Source organism: Coregonus lavaretus, assembly GCF_964263955.1.
Source record: "Coregonus lavaretus genome assembly, contig: HAP1_SCAFFOLD_282, whole genome shotgun sequence".
NCBI lineage: Eukaryota > Metazoa > Chordata > Actinopteri > Salmoniformes > Salmonidae > Coregonus > Coregonus lavaretus.
The window spans coordinates 92,577-109,144 of NW_028162929.1; the positions used below are offsets into that span (position 1 = coordinate 92,577).

At 46.2% G+C, this 16,568-nt stretch overlaps 1 protein-coding gene across 1 annotated transcript in view; it reads left to right on the forward strand.

The window, feature by feature from the left end:
- Positions 1 to 4,748: 4,748 nt before the first annotated feature.
- LOC311118679 (BTB/POZ domain-containing protein 3) overlaps positions 4,749 to 16,568 on the forward strand; it is a gene marked incomplete at its 3' end in the record, with an annotated part of 445,507 nt that continues 433,687 nt past the window's right edge. Inside the window, exon 1 of the mRNA XM_084193468.1 lies at positions 4,749 to 4,785. The remainder of the gene's footprint in view (positions 4,786 to 16,568) is intronic.

Sequence of the window (16,568 nt, forward strand, 5' to 3'; positions counted from 1 at the left end):
ATCCTCCTTCAGTAGTCTCACCGTCCCCTACTATCTTCCTTCAGTAGTCTCACCGTCCCCTACTATCCTCCTTCAGTAGTCTCACCGTCCCCTATTATCCTCCTACTATCCTCCTTCAGTAGTCTCACCGTACCCTACTATCCTCCTTCAGTAGTCTCACCGTCCCCTACTATCCTCCTTCAGTAGTCTCACCGTCCCCTACTATCCTCCTTCAGAAGTCTCACCGTCCCCTATTATCCTCCTTCAGTAGTCTCACTTTCCCCTACTATCCTCCTTCAGTAGTCTCACCGTCCCCTAATATCCTCCTTCAGTAGTCTCACCGTCCCCTACTATCCTCCTTCAGTAGTCTCACTGTCCCCTACTACACTCTTTCAGTAGTCTCACCATCCCCTACTATCCTCCTTCAGTAGTCTCACCGTCTCCTACTATCCTCCTTCAGTAGTCTCACCATCCCCTACTATCCTCCTTCAGTAGTCTCACCGTCCCCTACTATCCTCCTACTATCCTCTTTCAGTAGTCTCACCATCCCCACTGTCCTCCATCAGTAGTCTCACCGTCCCCTACTATCCTCCTTCAGTAGTCTCACCGTCCCCTACTATCCTCCTTCAGTAGTCTCACCATCCCCTACTATCCTCCTTCAGTAGTCTCAACGTCCCCTACTATCCTCCTTCAGTAGTCTCACCGTCCCCTACTATCCTCCTTCAGAAGTCTCACCGTCCCCTACTATCCTCCTTCAGTAGTCTCACCGTCCCCTACTATCCTCCTACTATCCTCCTTCAGTAGTCTCACCGTACCTTACTATTCTCCTTCAGTAGTCTCACCGTCCCCTACTATCCTCCTTCAGTAGTCTCACCGTACCTTACTATCCTCCTTCAGTAGTCTCACCGTCCCCTACTATCCTCCTTCAGTAGTCTCACCATCCCCTACTATCCTCCTTCAGTAGTCTCACCGTCCCCTACTATCCTCCTTCAGTAGTCTCACCATCCCCTACTATCCTCCTTCAGTAGTCTCACCGTCCCCTACTATCCTCCTTCAGTAGTCTCACCGTCCCCTACTATCCTCCTTCAGTAGTCTCACCGTCCCTTACTATCCTCCTTCAGTAGTCTCACCGTCCCCTACTATCCTCCTGCAGTAGTCTCACCGTCTCCTACTGTCCTCCATCAGTAGTCTCACCGTCCCCTACTATCCTCCTTCAGTAGTCTCACCGTCCCTTACTATCCTCCTTCAGTAGTCTCACCGTCCCCTACTATCCTCCTTCAGTAGTCTCACCGTCCCCTACTATCCTCCTTCAGTAGTCTCACCGTACCTTACTATCCTCCATCAGTAGTCTCACCGTCCCCTACTATCCTCCTTCAGTAGTCTCACCGTCCCTTACTATCCTCCTTCAGTAGTCTCACCGTCCCCTACTATCCTCCTTCAGTAGTCTCACCGTCCCCTACTATCCTCCTTCAGTAGTCTCACCGTCCCCTACTATCCTCCTACTATCCTCCTTCAGTAGTCTCACCGTCCCCTACTATCCTCCTTCAGTAGTCTCACCGTCCCTTACTATCCTCCTTCAGTAGTCTCACCGTCCCCTACTATCCTCCTTCAGTAGTCTCACCATCCCCTACTATCCTCCTTCAGTAGTCTCACCGTCCCCTACTATCCTCCTACTATCCTCCTTCAGAAGTCTCACCGTCCCCTACTATCCTCCTACTATCCTCCTTCAGTAGTCTCACCGTCCCCTACTATCCTCCTTCAGTAGTCTCACCATCCCTACTATCCTCCTTCAGTAGTCTCACCGTCCCCTACTATCCTCCTTCAGTAGTCTCACCATCCCCTACTATCCTCCTTCAGTAGTCTCACCGTCCCCTACTATCCTCCTTCAGTAGTCTCACCATCCCTACTATCCTCCTTCAGTAGTCTCACCGTCCCCTACTATCCTCCTTCAGTAGTCTCACTGTCCCCTACTATCCTCCTTCAGTAGTCTCACCGTCCCCTACTATCCTCCTTCAGTAGTCTCACCGTCCCCTACTATCCTCCTTCAGAAGTCTCACCGTCCCCTATTATCCTCCTTCAGTAGTCTCACTGTCCCCTACTATCCTCCTTCCGTAGTCTCACCGTCCCCTATTATCCTCCTACTATCCTCCTTCAGTAGTCTCACCGTACCCTACTATCCTCCTTCAGTAGTCTCACCGTCCCTACTATCCTCCTTCAGTAGTCTCACCGTCCCCTACTATCCTCCTTCAGAAGTCTCACCGTCCCCTATTATCCTCCTTCAGTAGTCTCACCGTCCCCTACTATCCTCCTTCAGTAGTCTCACCGTCCCCTACTATCTTCCTTCAGTAGTCTCACCGTCCCCTACTATCCTCCTTCAGTAGTCTCACCGTCCCCTATTATCCTCCTACTATCCTCCTTCAGTAGTCTCACCGTACCCTACTATCCTCCTTCAGTAGTCTCACCGTCCCCTACTATCCTCCTTCAGTAGTCTCACCGTCCCCTACTATCCTCCTTCAGAAGTCTCACCGTCCCCTATTATCCTCCTTCAGTAGTCTCACTTTCCCCTACTATCCTCCTTCAGTAGTCTCACCGTCCCCTACTATCCTCCTTCAGTAGTCTCACCGTCCCCTACTATCCTCCTTCAGTAGTCTCACTGTCCCCTACTACACTCTTTCAGTAGTCTCACCATCCCCTACTATCCTCCTTCAGTAGTCTCACCGTCTCCTACTATCCTCCTTCAGTAGTCTCACCATCCCCTACTATCCTCCTTCAGTAGTCTCACCGTCCCCTACTATCCTCCTACTATCCTCCTTCAGTAGTCTCACCATCCCCACTGTCCTCCATCAGTAGTCTCACCGTCCCCTACTATCCTCCTTCAGTAGTCTCACCGTCCCCTACTATCCTCCTTCAGTAGTCTCACCGTCCCCTACTATCCTCCTTCAGTAGTCTCAACGTCCCCTACTATCCTCCTTCAGTAGTCTCACCGTCCCCTACTATCCTCCTTCAGTAGTCTCACCGTCCCCTACTATCCTCCTTCAGTAGTCTCACCGTCCCCTACTATCCTCCTACTATCCTCCTTCAGTAGTCTCACCGTACCTTACTATTCTCCTTCAGTAGTCTCACCGTCCCCTACTATCCTCCTTCAGTAGTCTCACCGTACCTTACTATCCTCCTTCAGTAGTCTCACCGTCCCCTACTATCCTCCTTCAGTAGTCTCACCATCCCCTACTATCCTCCTTCAGTAGTCTCACCGTCCCCTACTATCCTCCTTCAGTAGTCTCACCATCCCCTACTATCCTCCTTCAGTAGTCTCACCGTCCCCTACTATCCTCCTTCAGTAGTCTCACCGTCCCCTACTATCCTCCTTCAGTAGTCTCACCGTCCCTTACTATCCTCCTTCAGTAGTCTCACCGTCCCCTACTATCCTCCTGCAGTAGTCTCACCGTCTCCTACTGTCCTCCATCAGTAGTCTCACCGTCCCCTACTATCCTCCTTCAGTAGTCTCACCGTCCCTTACTATCCTCCTTCAGTAGTCTCACCGTCCCCTACTATCCTCCTTCAGTAGTCTCACCGTCCCCTACTATCCTCCTTCAGTAGTCTCACCGTCCCTTACTATCCTCCATCAGTAGTCTCACCGTCCCCTACTATCCTCCTTCAGTAGTCTCACCGTCCCTTACTATCCTCCTTCAGTAGTCTCACCGTCCCCTACTATCCTCCTTCAGTAGTCTCACCGTCCCCTACTATCCTCCTTCAGTAGTCTCACCGTCCCCTACTATCCTCCTACTATCCTCCTTCAGTAGTCTCACCGTCCCCTACTATCCTCCTTCAGTAGTCTCACCGTCCCTTACTATCCTCCTTCAGTAGTCTCACCGTCCCCTACTATCCTCCTTCAGTAGTCTCACCATCCCCTACTATCCTCCTTCAGTAGTCTCACCGTCCCCTACTATCCTCCTACTATCCTCCTTCAGAAGTCTCACCGTCCCCTACTATCCTCCTACTATCCTCCTTCAGTAGTCTCACCGTCCCCTACTATCCTCCTTCAGTAGTCTCACCGTCCCCTACTATCCTCCTTCAGTAGTCTCACCATCCCCTACTATCCTCCTTCAGTAGTCTCACCATCCCCTACTATCCTCCTTCAGTAGTCTCACCGTCCCCTACTATCCTCCTTCAGTAGTCTCACCATCCCCTACTATCCTCCTTCAGTAGTCTCACCGTCCCCTACTATCCTCCTTCAGTAGTCTCACTGTCCCCTACTATCCTCCTGCAGTAGTCTCACCGTCCCCTACTATCCTCCTTCAGTAGTCTTAGTGTTCTACTGTCTTCTGTCTCTGCCTGGCCCAGACAGACAGGATTCCACATTTGTCACACTTAAACAAATTACAGTGCCTTATCTTATTTTAACTCCCACTAAAATCAATTCAACTATCTGATTCTAACTCCCTCTATACTCAACTATCTGATCCTAAGTCCCACTCAACTCAACTCAACTCACCGTAGCAGCATGTCAAACCACAAGTTCACAAATGCAGACATGACCCCCCAAATGCAAGGCATGTGTTTAAGAAATTGGATTTTGGGACAACATATTTGAAAAGTCTTACTGTTATTTTGACTCTGTCCTCAAATGAACAAGACGACCTGCACTTTTTCATTCCAGTTGGATTACTCCTGAGCTACAGCACCCAGAGACATATTTACAGAACTTAGTGAGAGAATATCAGACATTGTTTCCCTCCTCCTCCTCCTCCTCCTCCTCCTCATCATCCTCCTCCTCCTCCTCCTCCTCCTCCTCCTCCTCCTCCTCCTGTCTGGAATGTAGCCTAAGCCGGGTCTTACTATCAGAGGTCTGCGCTTATTAAGAATGCGTCCCAAATGGCACCCTATTCCTCCTCCTCTCCACCTCCTCCTATGGGCCCTGGTCAGAAGTAGTAGTGCACTAAATAGGGAACAGGGTGATGAAGCCTAGGACATTGGTTATATTATGAAATAGGGAACAGGGTGAAGAAGCCTAGGATATTGGTTATATTATTAAATAGAGCTCCAGAGTTCCTTAGTGAAGATGGGAGAACCTTCCAGTAGGACAACCATCTCTGCAGCACTCCACCAATCAGGCCTTTATGGTAGAGTGGCCAGACGGAATCAACTCCTCAGTAAAATGCACATGTCAGCCCGCTTGGAGTTTGTCAAAAGGCACCTAAAGGACTCTCAGACCATGAGAAACAATATTCTCTGGTCTGATGAAACCAAGATTGAACTCTTTGACCTGAATGCCAAGCGTCAGGTCTGGAGGAAACGACCCTAAGCACACAGCCAAGACAACGCAGGAGTGGCTTCGGGACAAGCCTCTGAATGTCCTTGAGTGGCCCAGCCAGAGCACGGACTGGAGAGACCTGAAAATAGATGTGCAGCGACGCTCCCCATCCAACCTGACAGAGTTTGAGAGGCTCTGCAAAGAAGAATGGGAGAAACTCCCCAAATACAGGTGTGCCAAGCTTGTAGCATCACACCCAAGACGACTCAAGGCTGTAATCGCTGCCTAAGGTGCTTCAACAAAGTTCTGAGTAAAGGGTCTGAATACTTATGTAAATGTTTTTTTTCTGTTTTTTCTTTATTATAAATATGCCAAAACGTCTATTAACCTGTTTTTGCTTTGTCATTATGGGGTATTGTGTGTAGATTGATGAGGAAAACAACTATTTAATCAATTTTAGAACAAGGCTGTAACGTAACAAAATTTGGAAAAAGTCAAGGGGTCTGAATACTTTCTGAATGCACTGTATGTCATTCTAGCAAACCAGGCAACTAAAAGCAACTTTCTAAACAATGTTTTGGTTTGTTTTTAGCTTGTTAGCTAACGTTAAGTTAGCTGGCTAGCCAGTTCAAATAATGACCATATCATATTGCTGAAAACATCTTAACTTTTGCTAATTTGTATTAATTATTACAGGAATATAAACTCACAACAAGGTCATTATTTACAAGTTAATGGCGAGCTAATTACAGAAAATAGCTTACGGTTGTGAGTGTGATGGAATGAACTTGGACACTGTCTCGTTGGCCTAACGTTATATCCTAATTTGACTTTGGTGCAGGTCAGGTTGTTCTTCACATTACCGTCTCTGGTAAACACACACTATATCAAATAAAATCTATGTTTATTTGTCACATGCACAGGATACAGAAGGTGTAAACTGTGCCAGGAAATGGTTACTTGCATAGTGGAGTCTTTTGTTCAGTCATGTAGCTAGCTTGCTAAACAATGAACCATAATCCCAACTCATAACATTACTATCCTGCATGAATCTACAGATAGCTAAAGCTAACCACCAACTGGGTTCAATGTTAGCTAGCTAGCTAACATTAGGCTACAACCAATGCAAATGGCTCTGAGATACGGATAATATTACGACACAGATCATACACGTAATATTAGCTAGCGAGCCAGCCAGCTAATGTTAGCTAGCTAGCTAACAGTACGCTTTAACTTGCAATGAAAATTACTTTCTTACCAAATTGGAAACATATAATATTAGAAAATGTAGCTAGCTAGACTCTCTTACCCGTATACATGGATGAACGCTTCTCCCTCTCTGTCACGGATGCCATGGTTGCCCTTAGTTTGAAGATGTAATCCGGAGACAGGTGTTTTATACTACAGCCTTCTGTGTTCTCTTTTCGACTCCTTCCGCATTTGCATTCAAATGGCTGAATTTTCTCCATCTCCTAAACTATCATACTCTGCTTCTACCGGGCTTTCCACTGATTTCAAAACTCGGTTCCCCAGAAAGTGGAGAGCCTTAGCAACACTTTTGCAGTTCTTCGTGATATCTTTGAAAAAAATACGCATTAGAAAGGATTACCTACACATGCTAAGCAGCCCATGTTATAGACAGAAGTGTGTTACATGGCAGATCAATCCGAACTCATCTCTCGGCATGTCTAGCCCATCCATTATCTCAGCCAATCATGGCTAGAGGGAAGGTTCCTGTATTTTTCTATGGCTAAACCAACTAGGCTCATAATTTAACTATTCTATTCGTATTTACAGATGGCATACACGTTTATTATTAAGGCACTTGAAAGTTCACATGTTCCAGAAGGCTTTTCTGCCCAAAAACGCATTTTGATTAAAACAAATAAATGTTAACGTTCCAATGCCTCTCCTGTGAAGTAGTGACGTGCCTCATACGGCTAGTTTCCTGGAACGAGTCACATATTTTCTAGACGCTTTTTTCCAGGGGAGATGAAGTTTATAAATTGACTAGCAGCAATAATATCTACCTGCGGACTGCAGTAACTTCATGCCTCTCCCACTACACGCTGCTCCCACTACACGCTGCTCCCACTACACGCTGCTTCCACTACATGCTGCTCCCACTACACGCCGCTTCCACTGACATTGAGGTTACTTGTAACAGTATGACGCCCACTAGCATTACGTCACTACAAGCATTACCATATATACATTATTACAATACTACAAAACTAGCTAGCTACAGCCCTTGAGTAAATAAATTATGAAAAGGTATACTGTAAGCAGGTGCTTCCACACAAGTGTGGTTCCTGAGTTAATTAAGCAATTAACATCCCATCATGCTTAGGGGGTCATTTATAGAAATGACCCCCTAAGCATCCACAGGGCATGAGTGGTCACTGAATGGTTTGATGAGCATGAAAACGATGTAAACAACATGGCCGTCTCAGTCACCAGATCTCAACCCAACTGAACACTTATGGGAGATTCTGGAGCGGCGCCTGAGACAGCGTTTTCCACCACCATCAACAAAACAACAAATAATGGAATCTGTTTCGTGGAAGAATGTTGTCGCATCCCTCCAATAGAGTTCAAGACACTTGTAGAATCTATGCCAAGGAGCATTGAAGCTGTTCTGGCTCGTAGTGGCCCAACGCCCTATTAAGACACTTTATGTTGATGTTTCCTTTATTTTGGCAGTTACCTGTAGTCACTAGCTAGCTGGCTAGTACACATATTGGCAGGAGCCAGACCCTATTGAAACCAACTCTTTCTTGGCACTACTTGGGGCACCTCACACGTTGCGCCCTCCAGTCTGGGGTCCGCAGATACTCACTGGCTGGGCTGTGGGACAGTGAATGTGGGGATTGTGGTGAATAACTCCCTGCTATCAATCAATGAGCATCCAGGATCCAAACAAGCCGTTTATTAATGGGAATAATCACCCTAGCGCAGAGCCATTTAGAGAGTTGTTGTTTAAATATGCCCCTTGTAATGTTAATGAGGCACTAACGTGGCTGCCATAACATTTAGTTTAATGTAAATGCATTATAATGCAGAAACCTCAATGCCCCAACTTTCTACATTGTTGGCTGTGCCTTAGAGAAAACATAACTGGAGAACCTTAAGGAGTCTAGAGAGAAGGGAAACATTTTACTCAAAATGCACAGAGGGATTATTATTGAAGATAAACATCTCTCTGTAGCAGACGAGCATGATCAATTAGATCCAAGAATGAAAAAGGGTTAGGGTTCATGACTGATATTGTCCTGTTGTTGATGTGGTATGATGGTAGGGTTCATGACTGATATTGTCCTGTTGTTGATGCGGTATGATGGTAGGGTCCATGACTGATATTGTTCTGTTCTTGATGCGGTATGATGGTAGGGTTCATGACTGATATCAAGTGTCAGAGTTGTTTGGCTTATAGGGAATAGTAGGGCCCGCGGACTCTTTCTATTTCAGTTCTGTCGAAGCCAGCACCCCATAATTAGTGATAATGTGTTTCACAGCAGGGTACATTACGTTTGGTTTCCCATACGTGGGGTCATGGTGTCAGTGACCTGACGTTTGGTTTCCCATACGTGGGGTCATGGTGTCAGTGACCTGACGTTTGGTTTCCCATACGTGGGGTCATGGTGTCAGTGACCTGACGTTTGGTTTCCCATACGTGGGGTCATGGTGTCAGTGACCTGACGTTTGGTTCCCCATACGTGGGGTCATGGTGTCAGTGACCTGACGTTTGGTTCCCCATACGTGGGGTCATGGTGTCAGTGACCTGACGTTTGGTTTCCCATACGTGGGGTCATGGTGTCAGTGACCTGATGATACAGGGAAGATTTCACAGGGTCAAAATCATTCCCCCTGGCTGCCTTCTGTAGGCCTGGATCCAAACAAAATGTTTCACAAAGACACTAGTTAATAAGTGAAATTAAATAATTAATCAGTTTCCATCCAAACTATCCTTCTCACCAGGATGACCGATTTGGCATGTTGTTCAATAACACATCTCTCTGTTTCTCTCTATAGATGACTGATTTGGCATGTTGTTCAATAACACGTCTCTCTGTTTCTCTCTATAGATGACTGATTTGGCATGTTGTTCAATAACACGTCTCTCTGTTTCTCTCTATAGATGACTGGAGCAACACGGACGCCAGTTGCCATGAGTTACTGAGAGCAGAGCTGCGACTGCTTCCTCTCAGCACCAAGATGGAGGCCTTTATCCACCAAAGGGTAAGGCCCATAGAGATAAATACAGGACTCTAGAGGGATATAACCCATTTTAGCATGGGCATTGCCATTGAGGGCTTCCACCATTTTAAAGTAGTCAACTGGGCGGGGAACCAGAGCATTGTCTTCTTCTTCACAAAAAAAAAAAAAATGTATGCGCTCACTAACTGTAAGTCGCTCTGGATAAGAGCGTCTGCTAAATGACTATAAATATAACATGTAATTGGGTTGCCGATGGTTTATAAATGAGTTACGCTATATCACCGCCATCTAGTGGCCACAATATATAAACAACACAAGATTTGGTTCAGGACTCCAGCACTGCAGCTGGCGGTAAATCACCAATATTAGCTTTACGCTTTTTTCTAAACAAAAGAAGAAGACAATTAACAACTTCAAAATGAAGCTAAATGGCGCTGCCTGCGCTGTCACAGACACCATCATGGCACAGAAACAAAGATGATCCATTTCTATGGTCCCCACACTTTACTTTGCCACATTTACTAAGACCACAGTCATATAGACTAGATTATTAACACTACTGAACCAAACCAAGCTGTACTGGACTGGCCTGGTTACCGATCCACTACTGAACCAAACCAAGCTGTACTGGACTGGCCTGGTTACCGATCCACTACTGAACCAAACCAAGCTGTACTGGACTGGCCTGGTTACCGATCCACTACTGAACCAAACCAAGCTGTACTGGACTGGCCTGGTTACCGATCCACTACTGAACCAAACCAAGCTGTACTGGGCTGGCCTGGTTACATAGCTACCACTGAACCAAACCAAGCAGTAGGTCCTATGATTGAGTGTAGTCTGGCCCAGGGGTGTGAAGGTGAACGGAAAGGCACTGGAGCAACAAACCGCCCTTGCTGTCTCTGCTGTCTCTGCCTGGCCGGCTCCCCTCTCTCCATTAGGATTCTCTGCCTCTGACCCTATTACGGGGGCTGAGTCACTGGCTTACTGGTGCTTTCCATGCCGTCCCTAGGAGGGGTGCGTCACTTGGGTGGGTTGAGTCACTGACATGATCTTCCTGTCTGGTTTGTCGCCCTCTCCGGCTCGTGCAGTGGAGGAGATCTTCGTGGGCTATACTCAGCCTTGTCTCAGGGTAGTAGGTTGGTGGTCTGTTGATATCCCTCTGGTGGTGTGGGGGCTGTGCTTTGGCAAAATGGGTGGGGTTATATCCTGCCTGGTTGGCCCTGTCCGGGGGTATCGTCGGACGGGGCCACAGTGTCCCCCGATCTCCCCCTGTCTCAGTCTCCAGTATCTATGCTGCAATAGTCTATGTGCCGGGGGGCTAGGGTCAGTCTGTTATATCTGGTGTTATTCTCCTGTCTTATCCGGTGTCCTGTTTGAATTGAAGTATGGTCCCTCTAATTCTCTCTCCCTCCCCTCCCCTCCCCTCCCGGAGGACCTGAGCCCTAGGACCATGCCTCAGGACTACCTGGCCTGATGACTCCTGGCTGTCCCCAGTCCACCTGGTCGTGCTGCTGCTCCAGTTTCAACTGTTCTGCCTGCTGCTATGGAACCCTGACCTGTTTACCGGACGTGCTACCTTGTCCCGGACCTGCTGTTTGACTCTCTCTCTCTACCGCAGCTGCTATTTCAACCTCTAAATGCCTGGCTATGGAAAGCCATGTGACATTTACTCCTGATGTACTGACCTGTTGCAACCTCTACAACCACTGTGATTATTATTTGACCCTGCTGGTCATCTATGAACGTCTTGGAGAAAATTCTGGCCTTAATGGCCATGTACTGTTATAATCTCCACCCGGCACAGCCAGAAGGGGACTGGCCACCCCTCAGAGCCTGGTTCCGCTCTAGGTTTCTTCCTAGGTTTCTGCCTTTCTAGGGAGTTTTTCCTAGCCACCGTGCTTCTACATCTGCATTGCTTGCTGTTTGGGGTTTTAGGCTGGGTTTCTGTATAGCACTTTGTGACATCTGCTGATGTAAAAAGGGCTTTATAAATAAAATTTGATTGATTGATTGTTTGATTGATATGATCGATTGTAGAAAAACCATAGTCGCTCCCATCCCGATCTTGAATGGTGATTTGACCTTCGTGCATAATCAATCACAAGCTTTGGAACATTTCCTGTAAACATTCACTTCTTTAATAAGCTAACCTTTCTTAGTAGTATGTCTGCAGAACAACATTTCCAATTTAGCTTAATAATGAATGAATGAATGAATGAATGAATGAGGTAAGTAAGGGTTGGCTGTAAATTGATTTGATTTGATTCCCTTTAGTTTAGAGGCACCGATGATGAGGACTACAGAGGTCTCTCTCTGTTGAGTTAGTTAATTCACCAAAATAATGCGCTTGTTTTTTGCTCCTGTGTGTCTCAGTTGGCTTGTTTTATGCTCCTGTGTGTCTCAGTTGGTAAGAGAGTACGAGGTGTCTAAGATCATGCAGGGAAAACATCGTGTCCTGATTACCCACCCTTCCTTCCAACTTGTAGACTCCCTGTCATGGATTTAACAATGGTGGAATCTGCCTCCAGCTAACGTTTACACCAATCCAATGCTGTTAAATCCAAGACAGGGAATGTGCAAGTGTACACTTTGTGTTTCCTTTTTTGGATTAAAGAATTGCATGTGTTTGTTATATTTTTGGATGGTTACTGTAGAAACCTGGAGCAGCTCGTTCCTGCCGTCTGGGTGGGGCCACCACTGTGACCATTCCTAGAAGCCACACCTTCTCCAATCACTCCTTATCCAATCAGAGCCCTGACCACACCCAGGAGGAGGACGGGTCGCCACGGCATCGGCGCATCACTGTTGGTGAGGTCTCCAATCATAAACTGGTTCATTGTTGTGTTATTGATGGAGTCAATACGATTAGTACTACTACTCCGAGTAATACTGACACCACTACTACTCCGACTAATACTGATACCACGACTACTCCGACTAATACTGATACCACTACTACTCCGACTAATACTGATACCACTACTACTCCGACTAATACTGATACCACTACTACTCCGACTAATACTGACACCACTACTACTCCGACTAATACTGATACCACTACTACTCCGACTAATACTGACACCACTACTACTCCGACTAATACTGACACCACTACTACTCCGACTAATACTGACACCACTACTACTCCGACTAATACTGATACCACTACTACTCCGACTAATACTGACACCACTACTACTCCGACTAATACTGACACCACTACTACTCCGACTAATACTGACACCACTACTACTCCGACTAATACTGACACCACTACTACTCCGACTAATACTGACATCACTACTACTCTGACTAATACTGACATCACTACTACTCCGACTAATACTGACACCACTACTACTCCGACTAATACTGACACCACTACTACTCCGACTAATACTGACACCACTACTATTCCAGATAATGTTATACTCTTCATATCCTCTTATAACTTCCAACACATGTTATGTTCTTTATGCACGCAGTAGTCTACATGATGTGCTACGGTGACGGATATCATCCATACATCTCCATGTCTATCATTCAGAGTGTTTAGAACTACACAATAAATATAAGAGCTTCCTTTATTCATCTACCTTGGAGCTTCAGAACATGAGCATTTCTGTCCTGTTAGATTAGTCGAAAAATGAACAGAGCTCACTTCTCCTTTCCTCCCCTCTCTTTCCTCCCCTCTCTTTTCTCCCTCTCTTTCCTCCCTCTCTTTCCTCCCCCCTCTTTCCTCCCTCTCTTTCCTCCCTCTCTTTCCTCCATCTCTTTCCTCCATCTCTTTCCTCCCCCCTCTTTCCTCCCTCTCTTTCCTCCATCTCTTTCCTCCCTCTCTTTCCTCCATCTCTTTCCTCCCTCTCTTTCCTCCCCCCTCTTTCCTCCCTCTCTTTCCTCCCCCCTCTTTCCTCCCTCTCTTTCCTCCCTCTCTTTCCTCCATCTCTTTCCTCCATCTCTTTCCTCCCCCCTCTTTCCTCCCTCTCTTTCCTCCATCTCTTTCCTCCCTCTCTTTCCTCCATCTCTTTCCTCCCTCTCTTTCCTCCCCCCTCTTTCCTCCATCTCTTTCCTCCCCCTCGTTCCTCCCTCTCTTTCCTCCCTCTCTTTCCTCCCTCTCTTTCCTCCCTCTCTTTTCCCCCCTCTCTTTTCTCCCTCTCTTTCCTCCATCTCTTTCCTCCCCTCTCTTTTCCCCCCTCTCTTTCCTCCCTCTCTTTCCTCCATCTCTTTCCTCCCCTCTCTTTTCTCCCCTCTCTTTCCTCCCCTCTCTTTCCTCCCTCTCTTTCCTCCCCCCTCTTTCCTCCCCCCTCTTTCCTCCCCCCTCTTTCCTCCATCTCTTTCCTCCATCTCTTTCCTCCCTCTCTTTTCCCCCCTCTCTTTCCTCCCTCTCTTTCCTCCCTCTCTTTCCTCCCCTCTCTTTCATTCCCTCTCTTTCCTCCCCTCTCTTTCCTCCCTCTCTTTCCTCCTCTCTCTTTCCCACTCTCTCTTTCCTCTCACAGCGTCCTTCATGCCACAGTCTAATGACCAGAATGGAAACTTCCCAGAGAAGGTACAGTAACACAGCCAATCCCCCCCAAAAACAATCAGAAAAAAGCAGGGCCTTCAGGGTGGCAACAGCACAGAAACAGAAAGCTGCCCCAATTATAATTATAAAACACAGTGAAGTCTTTATTTCAGAAATACAACCTAAACCACTCAAAGCAATGACTCAGCGAATATTCTCAAGATCGCGGTCACAGTGCCCAGGTTTTGCCAAACTGGGGTTGCATAGTGCACTACTTTTGACCAGAGCCGGTACACTATATAGGGAATAGGGTGCCATTTGGGATGTATCCCTGGTGTCCATAGAGATACATCTGGTAGTTAGTATGGAGAAGGAAGAAGTGAGAAGTCTATTTCCTGTTTAAGCAACTAAGAAATCCAATTGGATAAATTATAGTTATGCTCGAGCCTTGCATTCACAATGATATATACAATCGCTGACTATCGTAGTATCTATAATATATCCCCACAATAACAACTCCCCCATTATTTTAATGAATTACCTTCCACTCAGCATGCAGCCTAGAATTTTCACATGCAGTAAATACTATATTACATGTGTCTGGGGATGTCCAGTTGGATAAACCGCATTGGATAATGTGAAATATGGACAATAAGACGGATGAAAATTGCATATCGTGTTAATTCACGAAAATGGAGGGGTGGTTGAGGCTCCTATGACTATGACTCACCAAGGTCACACACTTCAACTCAGGGGTGGTTGAGACTCCTATGACTATGAATCACCAAGGTCGCACACTTCAACTCAGGGGTGGTTGAGACTCCTATGACTCACCTAGGTCACACACATCAACTCAGGGGCAGTTGAGACTCCTATGACTCACCTAGGTCACACACTTCAACTCAGGGGGGATTGAGACTCCTATGACTCACCTAGGTCACACACTTCAACTCAGGGGTGGTTGAGACTCCTATGACTCACCAAGGTCGCACACTTCAACTCAGGGGGGATTGAGACTCCTATGACTCACCTAGGTCACACACTTCAACTCAGGGGGGATTGAGACTCCTATGACTCACCTAGGTCACACACTTCAACTCAGGGGTGGTTGAGACTCCTATGACTCACCAAGGTCGCACACTTCAACTCAGGGGTGGTTGAGACTCCTATGAATCACCAAGGTCGCACACTTAAACTCAGGGGCGATTGATGCTCCTATGACTATGCACACTGCCCAAACTTAGCTCACCTTGCCAAGTCTGGAACTCATAAACATTGACATGGTCCCATTTTACATCAAGGGGTTATCTGTTTTTTAGTTTTCTTCTAAAGACACATACAGTATTTCTTCCTATTTAAGAAATAAGAGGTCTACCTGTTTGACAGACGAAATTAGGCTGTAGGCTGCTATATCCATAGATTTGCCTGTCAATTCCTTCACCCACCATGCTTTAAATACCTCTGTGTCAGCGAAGGATAACCAAGTTACAACCAAGACTCGAATTGAGGGGGCATGAGAGGGTATAGGACTACCTATTATTAAAGAAAATGGCAAAAAGCACAGACCTACCCTTTGTTAGCTAATGATTTTGATTTTTTTAAAATCTATAACAGCGCTTTTGGTCCACGATGCTTTAGGCTAGAAACAAGCTGAAGAAAATACCCGGGAAAGACGATTCATATGGGGATATCTGACTTTGCTTAGGAAGTAATCTAATTCTGCCACTATCAACTGATTAAGCTATTCACTTTCTGTACAATAGAAGATGTTTAAACCCAGACAGCTTTTAGGGAAACACTTGTGACCTTCTCTCGTTAGTTTAAGCCATCCATGTAAGAAGACTAGCCAGCAGTTAAAGCTTACATTTTTCTCCGTCGGTAGGTCTATGTCTGGGGTGGAAAGGTAGGCCTAACTTTTGAAAATACCATGCTCAGATTCCCAATGAAGTCTCCGATTTAATTATTTGCAAACAGGGACAGTTTCGTTGCAAACAAGACACACTGATTTGGCATTGGAGAAATATGATAATCAGTGGAGGCTGCTGAGGGGAGGATGGCTCATAATAATGGCCAGAACAGAGCAAATGGAATGGCATCAAAGAAACATACAGTGGCTTGCGAAAGTATTCACCCCCCTTGGCATTTTTCCTATTTTGTTGCCTTACAACTTGGAATTAAAATATATTTTTTGGGGGTTTGTATCATTTGATTTACACAACATGCCTAACATTTTGAAGATGCAAAATATTTTTTATTGTGAAACAAACAAGAAATAAGACAAAAAAAACTGAAAACTTGAGCGTGCATAACTATTCATCCCCTCAAAGTCAATACTTTGTAGAGCCACCTTTTGCAGCAATTACAGCTGCAAGTCTCTTGGGGTATGTCTCTATAAGCTTGGCACATCTAGCCACTGGGATTTTTGCCCATCCTTCAAGGCAAAACTGCTCCAGCTCCTTCAAGTTGGATGGGTTCCGCTGGTGTACAGCAATCTTTAAGTCATACCACAGATTCTGAATTGGATTGAGGTCTGGGCTTTGACAAGGCCATTCCAAGACATTTAAATGTTTCCCATTAAACCACTCGAGTGTTGCTTTAGCAGTATGCTTAGGG